Here is a 15,057-nt window from a genome sequence, read left to right on the forward strand (position 1 = left end):
GCAGTGTACAAGGGAGATGAAAGTGGTCCAGCGTTTTGAAACTGGGATGCTTTCCATAATGCCAGTCCTTCAAGGCTGTGTTAGTGTGGGAGAGGGTCATCTCCACACACTGGTGGTTGTATGACATCTACTGAAACAGAAATGTTTGCCTCAGTTAACTTTTATGCCAAACACATGGTATTTTATAAAGACAACTTGCCTGTGTAGCCCTCTCACGCCCTCCAGTAGCTATGACAATATGTTCAGTGTTGATATATTTTAATACAGACAAAATAATACATAATCACTAATAATTTGCATGGAAGTAGCACGTTTTATGCAGTGTCTGGTAGGCATAATACTGATTTGAATTGACTGGGTTTCCCAAGTCTTTTTTGAGACAAGTAAGTGAAAGCTGACATTTACAAAGTTGGAGGGTTGAAGTTAGACATCTAAATCTGTACTGAAGGCTCAGGAAGAGTGTTGGTTTATTCAAAAATTCTGTTTCTCTGTAGTTTCCAATACCTACAGTATTATGCAAGTCATATAGCAAGTCAATGATACAGAAGGAAAAGGCGTCCAGGAAAAAGCCCTCATGCTCAGATCCAAGTCACTCACATGCATATCCATCAAGCAATTACCATGTGCCACAATAATTAGAACTCAAGAGCAGGATTCCTCACACATCCCACAGGTTTCGTTTCGGACTTCACTGCGGCCATGTCAGACCTGCCACAAGGGTCATAAGCATCAAGTCCTAAAGCATTCAAGTAGTTTGTGGAAGAAATTTTCCAGCTTGAGATTTTGGGATGCAGTAACAGCTTTGGGAATCTCCATTTGATCTTTGTGTCCCAATGCATCTGCAGATACAGCCTTGATGGGATGGCTATGCAGGAAAATGACATCCATTGTGGACAAAACCCACCCCTGCTCTTCTGCACTTCCCTGCACTACAGAGAAATGTAAAGCTGAGAAAGAACATGCTGAGTCTGAGCTACGTAGCAGCATGGTGGCACTGGTGGTGAGCTCTGAGATGTGGAAGTCACTTCTGCTGTGGATAACACTGAACCCAACTTTTGCAGCTTTCCTATTGCTGCCCAAGATTTACCTCTGGAGCTTGCATTTTACTCAGCTTCTAGTGGCCAAGGCAGGGGGCTTCTGGCCTAACAAATACATCGGCAGTGACGTATAACTCAGCATCTTCAAAGTCTCCTTTATCCTGAAGGATAATTGTTTTTATTATTTTAAATTATGTAATAATGCCAAGACACTGCAGTAATAGATCCCCTAAAACACACACACTGTAATAATGATTCCCCTTTTATTATGTCTCTCTAGGATGCTTAAACTAATAATCTCTGGAAAGCTTTCCCTGCACCAGATGCAGCTAGCGAATGGTTTTATTGTTATGCCCCACACTACCAGCATCTAATCCATGAAGCCAGGAAAGACTGTCCAGAGAAGAAGCAAATCAGCATTGATCACTGAGGGACTAATTTCCAACAGAATGGATAAATCCCTGTTATCTCTCCTAATGTTCTTCCTGGCCCAGGGCACCCTGACGAACCGCTGGCCTCCCTCCAACCGGCTGCGAAAGGAAGTCAGAATCACAGTGAGATGATTCAAGGGAATAGTCTCATCCATTGCACCCAGACTGCTTAATTTTATTGAAAAGCCCAACACCAGCTCCCACTGCCAAATCTGTCTTGCTGAGATATACATGAGCTGAAGTTGAGTCTGATTATGTGTCAAGGACAATAGCAAATCTGTTTCAACTGAGACTGTGAAATATCAGGAGTTGGCTGGGAGTGGAGTTAGGTCCATCTTCCCCCTCCCAATGCACTCACACCAGGAGCAAGTCCCTTCGTTTCGGCGTTAGCCTCTGTGGCGGACGTGATGCCTATGCCAAAAGTTATCTTGGGAAAGAGGAGCCGTACAGACCGAGTTGCTTCCAAAATGTGAGCAGGTGATGGCTACAACTTGAGAAAACATTACCTCTGTTCTCCCAGCTCCATCTGCAGGGGCTGGGTTGGTGCTGGATGCCCTGGAAATGGGTGAGGGCGCCTGGTGCGGGAGGAGGCTCTCCATGGCATTGCTGAAATGGGTGCTACAGAACAGCGTGCCCCGTTGGCTCTTCAAATGTGTGCAGCAGCGTCACACACAGAAAGACAACGTTAGGGATAGATGTTATCCCAAGGAGTCCAATTCTCCATTTTGGCCTTAGCATTGTTATGTGTGATTTGCAAAGTAGGGACTTCCAGGAAATGACATGCTAGAAGCCCTTCATCTTTGCATATGAAACCAAGAACAAGCTTTTTGTAACAGGACAGAATGCCTTTTTTAAGTGCTAGAGCAAGAACTACCCCACAGCCGTTACTCACTTAATTTTAATAAATTCATGCCACTTTTTGTAAGACTGTGTTTGACCCCTTCTTTTTTTCTTGGGTTTGGCTCTGGGTCTTTAGAAATTTTGAGAGCCTAAAGCTTTTCTTTTTCCTTTTTTCTTTTCTTTTTTCTTTCTTTTCTTTCTTTTTTTTTTTTTTTTTCCTGACCAGCATGTAAGAATCTGTGCCTAGCTCAAGGATAATTTTGAAAATAAAATATGGATGAATTTTCTGACCTTTATGAGTATATCGGAAAGAAGAAAGTCCTCTGAACAATGTGGTTTGACTAAAAGACTGATATTTTAGTGAAGCTGAAAGAGAACTACACACGTATGAATACGACAGGAACTGTAGTCATACTAGCAAGAATTAAATGATAAGGTCATTAGTCCTGAAGCTATGAGGCCCTCCCAGAAGATTCTACCATGCTTAACTCTCTTACCAAAAACACTACATAATAGAATGGAATAGAATAGAATACGATATATATACATAAAAACATATGGAGAGAGGAATTTGGATAAAAGTGCATCCTTTGTAAGGCACGCCACCGTTTGAATCTTTCTCATTGAGAAAATGCCATTTACATTATGATAGTCTGAGATTTCCTACCCGAATCATGGAAGCATGGGAAAAACCGCACAAACTAGAAACACAAGGGGGCCAGAACCTTTTTAAATTGCTCTGGCATATGTTAAGGAAGACGGTTAGCCTTTCAATATTGAAATTTGGGGCTGTCAAAAAAACCTCAGAACCTGCCTTCTGGAAGCTAACAGCTGCAACTAAGCTAAGTTAGGCACACACAGAGGAGCCTTCGTAAGAGAAATGTTTGGCTCGGATGCACCACAGGCTCTCAGGCCAGTTATTCCCATTATGCGTCAAAGCATGGATGCATTTTCCTCCTCCCACAAGCACACTGACATTGCTGAAAAGATTTGTTTAGCCCAGTTGCTGATGGTAATTTTTCCCTGCCTAGCCGCTGTGGACCTGTAGGTCTGTTTTGTAATTAACAGTTGTTGCTCTTTCAGACTCAGAAGTAGTAAGGGATAATTGGGGAAATGTGTTAAACTAGCCCTATTATGTTGAGACTATTATGACTGGTCTATTACAACTTTACGCTTCTGTTTTCCCTGGGACACACTTAGTTGCGAGTTTGAGCTCCAGAGGGCTCCGCTGATTGCCTGACACCCAGTGATGGATTTTACCCATCCAGGACAGCAAGGCAGAGCTTTGCTTTTATTTGCAGCTAACCTTCCTAAAACAATAGCCCATCCATTGTTTGCAGGGATTGCAGCTCAAGTACAAACAGGATGGCACGACAGTGAGAGGCCAAAGGGACAGCCTGCTCTCTATAAGTTCATTGGGGGTGGTAAACACAAGAGAGGGAGAGAAGCTATTTAAGCTACAGAACAATGTTGGCACAAGAACAAATGGGTCTGAATTGGCCATGAATAAATGTAAGCTGGAAATTAGAAGAATATTTCTAACCCTCAGCACAGTGAGGCTTGGGAACAGCCTTCCCATTGGGGGCAAGAAACTTCACTGGGTTTAAGATGGAACTTGATAAATTTATGAAAAGGATTATATGTTGTGGTTGCCTAAGACAGCAGGGGACTGGACACAATGACGCAGGATGCTTTTTCCAAGCCTATGTTCTTCACAGCAAAAACAACAATTACTCTTTCATATGTGTGTTTTTCAGGGCCTTCTTTTCCAGTCTAGGGCTGCACTTCTATTCATAACCACGTTGAAGAAATTCAGATTCAAATGTCGACTCAACCTGGCACCTTTCTTGCAGTAGACAGTGGTGCTGTGTTGTGACCATGCCGAAAGTCATTCTGGGAATGAAACCCAGCCTTGATTTTTTTTTTTTAATTATTTGTTGCAACTGGAAAATGCCAGAGCCTTAATTCTTACAGTGCTCTTACTGATGCAGAGACTGCTACGCAAATTTGGCACAACTTGTTGTTTCTCATCAAGAAAAGCCTAAGAATGGAATAATAAGGAAATTCCCAATCAGGGTGAAGGTGCATTGGCAAAACTGTTTTGGGCGGTTTAAACAGCTTATCACACATTGTATACCTGGAGGATGTGATAAAAATAGTTGTTCATGCTCAGAAATTGAAATTGTTGCATAGCATTGTTAAAGACTTTTGTATTAATCAGCTGAAATTTAAGATCAATATTTCACATTAGGCTTTCTGTATAACAAATGTAAGACAAGCTCATCATAACGTTTTTGCAGTAGGAAACAGTGGTGGTATCATTCCAATATCTATTATTTTGTTTCAGGAAATGCAGTTATCACATTGTTTTTGTGCTAAGTCATGGGCTAGGGATAGCAAAGACATTTCCTTAATCCTATCAGACTTCCTCCAAATTATGGCTATGTTCAATACAGTCAAAGTCACATTACCTGAATGTCAGGAATTGCGTAACAACGCATTCCTATAAACACTTGAGCTGTTGGGTAGAGCTTCAGTTCACAAAGAAGGAAGATGATCGCTCCTTAGAGGAACTTCCAATTATATGTTGGTTATTGCCTGAACAAACTACTTACAATCCAAAAGGGTCACTTCAGCCTCTTTACATGAGAGCTGTTCTTCTGCAGTCTTACAGCATTCAGCAGGTGTAGTTGGCTTCAGATGTATTTTTCATGACAGGATAGCTTGCCAGCCTCAGCGCCCTGCTCTGGACAAGAATGGGGAAATATTTTCGACAATAGCAGAGGTGTCTCTTTCTGGTGACTTCCTCTGTGGGTAATGCAGTACAGCACACCCATGTCACATATCGTACCTTGTTAACCACTTTAGAAATCCGAGATGGTTGCATATTATAGTTATCCGTTGTCCTCTCACTGGGCTGTGTTTGATGTCAGTTGCTTAGCTGGTATTTGTAATCTCTGTTTTGGAAAGTCTATAAAAGCTTCATGAAAAACTTAGAAGCTGGTTGGTCTTACTTCTCTGTCTGCCAGTTGTGCCATTCATAAATTAGGGATAATGATATTTACCTCCTTTGTAAAGTACTTTGAGGTGCAGCAAATGAAAAGCAGCAAATAAAAGAGATTGTGATTAGTTGTTACTTTATGTTATAAATACAACCGGTTGCTTCAGAGCTGCATTAACTTGAATCTGGAGTTCTATAAAACTTTATTAAATCAAGAAGGCAGGTAATCATTTTACAAACACTATCTTCTACAAGTCTATGCTCACTCTTTACACAGATGAATTCCAGATGCTTCTCCAAAAGAGCTACATTGTGCTTTATCTCACAGAACCTGGTGTTCAAAATGCCAAGGAAAAAAGTCTTCCAAGTACTAAGGGCCAAGCAAGTAAAGATATTTGTTGGATAGGGGAAGTGTATATGGACCAATTCCAAAGGAAGTGTCTCAAAAAGTGATGGACTGCACCAGACCTCAAAGCCATTTTTGTCTGGAAGACCAGTCATAAGCAGCAGTGATGATAGCCAGAGAAAAAACGTTCAAATGTCGCAAGCTGGTTTGTGCATTAGAAAATAATTCACCAAAGAATCCTGCTATTAGGAATCCAGATTTTACACCAGGAATAAATGTAAGCTGCCATATATACCGTATTGCAGTATAAGCAGTAGTTGCGTATGACTAATTTCCATACCAAAGTGCAAAGTATTCTCTCGTGATTTTTGGAAACAATCACTTAAAAGCCCTGGGTGTTAACAAAACCTTTCTGATTGGCTCAGTGGTGCTGCATCTCATTTCCTTGCTGCAAGATGGGTACTTAGATCTGTGCATTTCAAGACAATTTTTCTGTAAACTCAGTTATTGTTACTATATTTATATTTGTTTGGGTTTCTGTTTGCAGGCTGCCTACAGTTACTATGTCCATCAGTAAATAAGATACTCACAGGCCACAAAAGTGTCAGAAATTGTACGAGAGTAACACTACTGGTTTCAGTAAGATGATGCAGTGTTACCAGCTGGCACTAATGCCTTCATCAGCCTTTGCACTGTTGCAAAAAACATACCCATGCAGTAGGAATGTGGGATTTACCATAGCAGATTAGCGCTGTGATTCATCAAGTGCAGGATAGACACTCTGGCGGAGGCACAATATTACCCTCATTATTTAGAAGAAGATGAGGTTTGATCCTGCTTTTATTGGAGTCAAAGGTGAAATGCCATGTGAGAGCTAAACTATAATTCACCCTGTGAACTGCATGATGCCAGAGTGGGATCCGAGCAGTGTCATAAAATCATCCAGTTATTTTTTTCAAAATCTAGAGATAGTGTTTAACTCTCTGACCTCCAGCAGCAATAAATTACAGAGGCAGGAGGAAGAAGTGGACATATTTTGGTTGGTACATTTCAATTTGAGGTCATTGTCAGGTTTCCATATTTGTGGCAGGAGGCTTAAAAGCAGAATGTGCATCCCTTTAAAAATAAGTAAAGGGACATGTGCGAAATACTGTCCCTTGCATGCTGGCTATTGACTTTGTAAAGAAATCTCTTTTGCACATTTAAAGCAAATTAATTTCTATACAGTTTAGGATTGTATCCTGATGGAAGGAAAAGATGAAATCAAAGTGATATACAGAACTATTTGGACAAGCTCTATCAGCTTTTGGAATTTATATGACATTAGCAAGCAGTCAGCAGCCAGAGGCTTTTGCCTTTAAATGCCATTTTATGCCACCTATGACTCACAGAAAGTATTAAACTGTTCTAATAAGGTGAATTTGGTACTATACGAAAGGTTCTTTTAATATTTTTCTTTATTCATCAACATCCTGTATTTATTAGTAAGGACACTGCCTGGTGACAGATCTCAGCTGCAGATTTCTTGAGGTGATACGGTTGCTTGTTTTCAAAACAGCAACTGAACAGACAAGAGACCAAATGCTTTTGCTGTACTTTGAACTCTGTTACCCTCCCCAAATTTCACGCTAGCATCATTTCTATCTGTGTGTCTGCTAAGCAGAAGCAACATACTTTTTAATACAGCTTAACAGTTGTCACTTGGCTGTTAATTTGCATTCTTAATGTTTCGACTTGCAGTCATCATCATTGAGCTGGCCCTTCACAATCTTAGGGCACTGATGTGATTTGAAGTATTTAACCTCCTGGATCAAGGGAACTGAAGCTCTGAATTTAAAACAGGAAGAAGAAGCTTTGCTAAGATTAAGCAGAATGGGGGGGGCATGCTACTAAAGTATTTGTATTAAGTGCTAGTTTCCTTCCATTAAAGAGGCAACACTGGGAATGGCTTTCTCAGCTGGAAGTGTTGTTATGTGTATGTAGCACACATCCCCAGGGAGAGATGCTATGTATGATTTACTTCTAGTTTTACAGTTAGATTTGCTCAACATAGATTGGGAAGCTGCTTCCAGCCTCAGAGCCGCGCCGCAGTGGGGAAATGCCCCTGACCGGAGCAGAGCAGCGTCAGAGCAGGATCCCATCCTGGGGTGGCTCCTCACTGCCTCTGACTACACGGTATCCTACACATTTCATAAAGCTGAGATAAATAGAGTGTCTTCTTCCCAAAATGCATCCCAGTCATAATTTTTATGACTCTCCTATTTAATGTAGAATATTATGGTTGAGATAGGCACATAGAGAATACATTTACTTACCCAGTAAGTCACCTGTGATATGAAACACTATACATTGGCAGTAGGTGAAATGTCAGGTGGGTTTGGTTTTTCTGTCTTTTTTAAAGTTGCAGATTAGAAAGACATTTGAGCGGCATCCTAACGGAGACCTACGAATGGCTTTAACCTTGGCAGAACAGTGTCAGCTGGTGTTAGGCTTTATCACAGCGATAACATTGACGCAGAGGGAGTCACCTCGCCCGTCCCCGCGGTGCCTGTTATGTAAGATGCTGTCTACCCTCCTGAGCAGTTTGGAATTCTGCCCCCATAGAGAGTGGCAGGTCCCGGACCAGGTGATGCCAGGGACAGAAACGCAGCCAGGCAGCTGCCGGCACCCGGGAAGCATGGTGGCCATACCTCCCTTAGGCAGCAATGGCAGGGAAAGTCATGCTGCAGCTGTACGTTCCAACCAGAAAATGGGTATTACGGGAGGGTGAGAGTTTGCTGAGGAAGCCACTTGTAGCAGGTGGAAAAATTACCGAATAAATCTTTCATCACCGGTGAGATTTCCCTGCGTGATACGCATGTTTGAAGGTCACCTTAAGAAACCCAGAGGGCTGCAGGACACAGACATTCCCGAGAGAAGTCTTCCCCTTTGATGAAGTTTCCTGCTTATGAGCAGTATTTTCCCTGGGAGGCAATTTCTCCAGACTCCCTGTCTAGCCCCTGGCTCTTGGCAGGGATGGAAGGGGCGAGTTCAGTTTTTTGGAGCTGAATGTTACTAATTATTCCCCGAGTGAAGTACAGCTACAGGTACCATCTATCTTCTCTGTTTCTAAGTGACTACTCTACAAGACCCAGAAGGCTTGGAGAAAAGTTTCAATAACCTACTTCAAAAACGGCACTAAAAAGTATATATTAATACTCAAATTACACGTTTCAACTCAAATGATGCTTTTAAGCTTCAAAGAATTTGAGAAACCCCTCACTCACCTACACATCAAGCCTCCTAGATGTGACTCCCACTGTTCTATAAAGACTGGAGAGGAGCAGACAAAACCGGACTGGTTTTACCTGGGGAAGTCTGTGAAGGTTCTGTCCCACGGCAGCTTCCAGCAAAGGCCCCAGAAGATCTGCTGTCACTGGGCAAGTGTACTCCTTTACTGCAGGTTCTTTGAGCTGAAAGTCTAGCCTGCCTAGTGTGCAGTTTCATATGTACTAATCCTGCAACCTCTGCGATGTTTTTCTTAAGCATCGCCTATAGATAAAGTGGGGGTTTTCATATTGCGTTATTCCTATACGTTAACCAGCCCAGTTTAAAACTTGTCTTATCCCAGTATGGAAAAGAACAAAAAGTTGCAGTGGGTTATTTGACATCTTTCATTAAAATAGTGGAAAAATGCATCAGACTGAGTTCTGCAATTCTGCGCTTCTTCTAAACCTCCTCCTCACTAGACTTAGGTGGATTTTAGCCTAGACATGGTCCTCTATGTCTCCTTCTAACTTCATGGTCCAGAGATAGCTATTATCAAACAAACAAGTGGAGCATTAGCCCTCAGTATGTTTTTCAGAAAAACAGCACCAAGTGTCATCTCTGTCACAGGACTTTCACAAATAATAAGCAGCCTTCAAAAAGCCTAATTTTGGACAAAGCAATGTTAAGTCACAGCAGAGAGGAAACTGAATGGTATTTCAGCATCATTTGCACCGAGCTGCTTTTACAAAACTTAACCTGAAATGTTGGAATGCTTTCTGAATTTTCTCTTGCTGTCCTTATGTACAAGGATGTCTGAAAGCTGATTTCATGGCCTCTTTGCAGGTGTTGCTAACATCCAAAGAAGAAACATCGCACAATGTAGTGGCGGGATAAAGGCCTGTTTTCTTTTAAATTAACAACTATTGGACAGGCCACCAACTATCCATAAGGCTAGTACTGTTAGTCAGAACTGATCTTGTCAGGATTGAAGATGATGGACCCACAGTCTCAAGAATTCTGGTCATGTCTTGCTGCCGGTGAAGGGAAGCTACCTCTATGATTAGTTACACTCACATAATGTAGTGTCTAATTGCTAGTCCCAGTCCTCCTTTGCATCTTTGAGGGCTTATTTTGACTCTTAATGCCTCATAAATTATTTTCCCTGTGAGATCATCAAGGAGAGCAAGAGACAGAGGGAAAAGTCCCAGATAAGGTGACATAATTGCTTTCTCTGCAGACTGAGCTTTAAGACAGCTGCACAGTCACAGGTATTATTTAAAATTTGTTATAAGAGTCCCCACTGTCAACAAAGGGAGAGGAAAAATTATTATTCGTGAACTTCAATATTCTAAAATAAAGGAAGCTAATAAAATAGCTGACAAGATGCTAAAAGCCTATTGGCCTTTTTGATGTATCACCAAGAACTTGCTGAAACACCGATTGACAGACATTATATAAAATTTAAAATCATCAAATAAGTGAAGAGCAAGTTGAGAATCTATAACACTGAAATCAGCAGAAAAGACCCATTGACTTAAGTGGAAGGAAAACCTGGCCATTAACTTCCCACAATCATAATATAAAACCTAATCATGAAATCACAAGGCCCCTTACATTTTATTGCTCCTGTATTTCTGTCTCCTTCACTGACCCACAAATCTGACAACAGAATAATTACTATTCCTAAACGCAGTCCTTGTCAATAATGGAGTTGATGTAAGTTTTCAAACCGGGTCCTATGACATAATTATGAATTATAGCATTTTTATTCTTCATCCTCCCCTCCTCCCCCCAATCTATCAATGTGGCATTCCTGTGGTCTCTGACAGAGGTATAACCCCCCAGCACAGGATTAGTCTGCAATTGCTGCAGAAGCAAAGTGCTTACTGAAGGGATGGAAGTAGTAGCAGACAGGAGGAGGAATACCTCCACCTCCACCCTACTGCAGAATAAATTAGTAAGATACTTTTAGTAACAGAGATAAGTCAACTGATATGTTTTACTTTGTCTAAATGGCTTCCTAGTTTCTTATTATGAGTAGCTCTTGGGGACTTCTGCAGGCTTTTTTAAGCAGACGATGGTTAGCTGCCTATTGACATAATTTTTTTGGTTGCAACAGAATGGAGATAGGTGTCTTGGAAAGGGAGAAGAGTTACTATGGGGCAAACACAAAGCTTTATAAAGCAGCCTTTGGAGACTGCCCTTTAGTGTCTGGGCTCAGGAAAACGTGAGAACTACAGCCCAGGATGCAACGAGGATGGGCTGAGGACACTCAGAGAAACATGTCCAGAGGCTGGTGGGGTGGTGAACAGTTGCTCCCCCTGGACTCGTAGGCAGCATGAAGCATGGCAACTTCATGGTCCTCACTGGGATCAAGCAACTCTGCTTGAGAGACCAGGCAACTCTGAGAGCCAGGGAGGGCTGTCTGCACAGATTGCTTAAGTTGCAGCTGGTGCTTCTGGCTACCGAACCTGCACCTTTGGGATGGAAACAGTGTAAATTTAGCTCAGATCCGTGCAGCCTAGCTGCTATCAAACTGCTTTGTCTCATGGATTTAATTATGCGACAGTCCAGGACTGTGCACAAAGTTTCTCAGAGTCTTGGTCAGCAACAATCATGCCACCGTATACTTCCTTCGGAACAGTGTGAAACCCCCTTGCCTGGCATGGAGGGGAGAAAACTCTCATGCTGCAATTTTGAGAAAAAGGGCAATTATTACAATACACTAAAATGCTCTTGACCTGGAAAAGAAGAAGGACAGAGAAACATTTACATCTTATGCTACTATACAACCACCAAAAGCTAGGCCTTTTTCCAGATCCTAATACAAGGGAAACTCTCCTGCAACCTGACTGCTGTTTGGTGAAGACCATCTGCAGCTCGCAGGAGCATACGGGCCTGTAACAAAGCACATGGATTTCAGTCCTTGCCCTGGTAAGGACGCAAGACATCCCTTTCGATGGGATGCCTCCTCCTCTGAAGAAGGGGCCACACCAGAATGTGTCCCTCCAGAGGAACACTGATGAAGTTGCAAAAATACTGGAAAAACACATTTCCATTTTTCCTATTGTCTCAAGGCGAGAGGATTAGATCTTTTTGTATTATTATGTTACGCTGGTATGTTGTGTGAAAGTTAGTCCAAGGGAAAAAAGTGATATAAAGTGATTTTAAAATGTATTCCTGTGTTATTGTTATTGTTGTTATTTCTAACATCTGTAGCAGGTCCACAAAGCTACTCAGAGAATAGCTACCTCTTGTCTAATATCACAAACAGTATTATAATTTTAAATTGATGATTGCTTATCTTTTCAAATTTCATAATCACATCATCAGTAGAAACACACTGTTTATACCCCAGAGATAAGAATAATGTTCCCACCCCAAATGACATGATTGTCAATTTGTGACAGTAACAGAAGGTTTCTTGTATGTAACTTCCACTGCTCTTGCTATTTTTCATTTTGAGAGCATGCCATTGCCTTGTGTCAGGCAGGATTTTCTTCTTTCAGTTCAGTTCCTCAGCAAAGCAACCATCTGAAGCAAGCAAATTATGTATGTAGCCTACTCCATCCACCCTTTCAGTTGGCAATGGAAGAGAAATAGATGGTTTCCCAAATGCATATGAAACTCTGTATTTCTGTAATTTCTGAACATCCTAATGCCATCTAAATGCAATCATGTAAGAAAAGTTTATTTTTGGTCTTTCAGACCTGAGAATGGAGCATCACATATTTTAATACCTTGAAACAGTTAATATTTTACAAAATATTGAAAGTTGCTGCTGCCAGACAAAACTAGATTGAAACAAATATAAACCGGTTTTAAATTTGGAAGAAAAGCAACTAATTCCCATCAACTTGCAGGTTAAAGAAATTGCAGAGGACAAAGTCTCTTAAAGAGTGTTACAAAATACAAAGAGCAGGAATATCTCAGTTATTTGCTTAGTAAGTCTGTTTTTATATCGAAGTGGAAAGATGTACAGACACACACATACACACGTTTGTTCATTTATTTTATTGTAGTTGTAGTGTTGTAAAACCTATGGAGGGATGGTAGATCAGTCTGAAGGTAATTATGTCATTACAATCACATACGGAGCACAAATCTGCTTTTATTTGGAGTAACTGCATGCTGAGGGTTGTGGTACTTCAGCTATTCTGGTCTAGTTAAATCTGTTGGGTAGACAAGTTGTCTTGTGAACTGTACATTGCACCTTCCTCAGGTAGACAGCTGTGTTGGAGGATTTTATTTGCCACTGCTATGCCTTGCGTTGTAATTCTCCTCACATCAACAGGGCACAAAATAGTTGATGGAAATGAATGAAGTAGTATTTTATAACCATATTTAATGTCTTCCACCCACATGCACGGGAGGCTGTTCAAGAAAGAGCAAAAAAGAATAAGGTCACTACATTAACTAGATAATTTGAAACTAAATATATATTAATGAATCAATGAGCTTGTAAATCTAGTAATTCCCTAGCAGAAAGAGGTCTCCTATCCCCACTCCCCTTCAAAACGTGTTCATGTTATACTAACAAGACACATTGCAAAGATGCCTGGAAGACCTGGCCCTTTGCATATGTCCTGCATGCCTGTTTATAAAGTCACTTTAGAAAAGTCAGGAGAGTCTCCGTTTAAGAAAGTCCTCTCAAAAATAAGTTAATAGTAATAACTCTTCACAATTACTCTTCATGTCACAATTTAACTTGTTGGATCTTGGGGATAAGCCAGGTGCAGGGCTTTGTAAATTCATGCACTCAGTAGTGTGCTTCCATCCTACATGTAGGCCAGCTGTTAATATGGATTTTCCTTTGATTATCAGAAACGGACCATCTGGGACTATTCTTTGTCACTGCATTTTCTACATTTCATATGTTCCCATTTTCCTTCATTTACTCCTGTCATTTCACCTCATCTTCTACTTGTACTGCCAGTGAGATAATAATTTACACACATGATCTTTTATCCTTGCAGTCATATTGAATCAGTATGCTCTTTTACTCATGCTCAGCCATATTGAATCAGTCTCTCAGTCATGTCACATCATTTTCAGGTGGGCAGCCAGGCATATTTACTTCCAGATGTGTTCCCAGTCATATTTCCTGACCTGTTCACTTGCACTCATTCATTACCACTAACACCTAAGCAGTAGCATTAGCTCAAGAGAACTTTGATTTGTAGAATTACTTCACCAAACTCTCTTTTATAGTTATATTTCTCAGGCATTTGTTAACTACAGGTTGATTTATTTTTATCTCTTTGAAGGAAACAAACAAAGGGATTGTCTTTTGTGGATACCTTCTGTGCTCGTAACTTGAGCATGTTTATGAGACCACAGGATTTGTCTTTTAGTGGCTATATCCAGATCTGCATTAGCTTCCTAGCCAACATGACTGGGACCAGACTGATTGCAACTCTGAGGATGGTGTATAATATGTTTATATATGCATATACACATGCATATCTATGTGTACATAATTAATGGTGTCTAAATGAGAACTGTTGTTCTTTTCCTTTATTCCTCATCGATAGACAAGACAGTCAAGATTTGTCCAGGGAGATAATACATCTGATTTGATCAGCTGATATATTTGGAAAAAACCTGACACTCTCTGAGCCACTGAAGCCCATTTGACATTCCCTCAAGTTGCCACTTCTTCCTGTGCTTTTCCCTGTAAATTCATCTAGTGAACAACAGCAGAGAGAGAACAGTGTACGTGTAGTTTTGTGAAGCATGTAGAGATTCAGGGCAGGCGACTGTTACCTATTTCTGTTCCTTGTGCAAACAAGGTCTGTGTTTTATGAGTGATCCCATGGAGAATATTTCAAAACAGGAATTAATTCATTAGTTCACTGCTCTGCTCCAGCAGTAGCAGCTACGCTAGAAGCCCAGCAGCAATTCTCTTTGCAAAGCTCTGCCACAACGTATTCTCAGCAGTGCTAATGAGTGCACATTTCTCTTTAACACAGGAGCTCTATGTGATATTGCAAATCAACTGAAAATATAAAGCTTTGATTATAGATAACATAGATAGCATCATATTAGTAGTAGCAGCTGCTGATACGAGGCGACTGATGGAGTAAGAGAGCTACTGCCATTTTTCTCTGCCTTGTACTTTGCTCATCTATCTTGTCCGGGTAAATGCTGTGA

This window comes from Haliaeetus leucocephalus, unplaced genomic scaffold (genome assembly GCF_000737465.1).
Source record: "Haliaeetus leucocephalus isolate CR32 unplaced genomic scaffold, Haliaeetus_leucocephalus-4.0 Scaffold21, whole genome shotgun sequence".
Lineage (NCBI taxonomy): Eukaryota > Metazoa > Chordata > Aves > Accipitriformes > Accipitridae > Haliaeetus > Haliaeetus leucocephalus.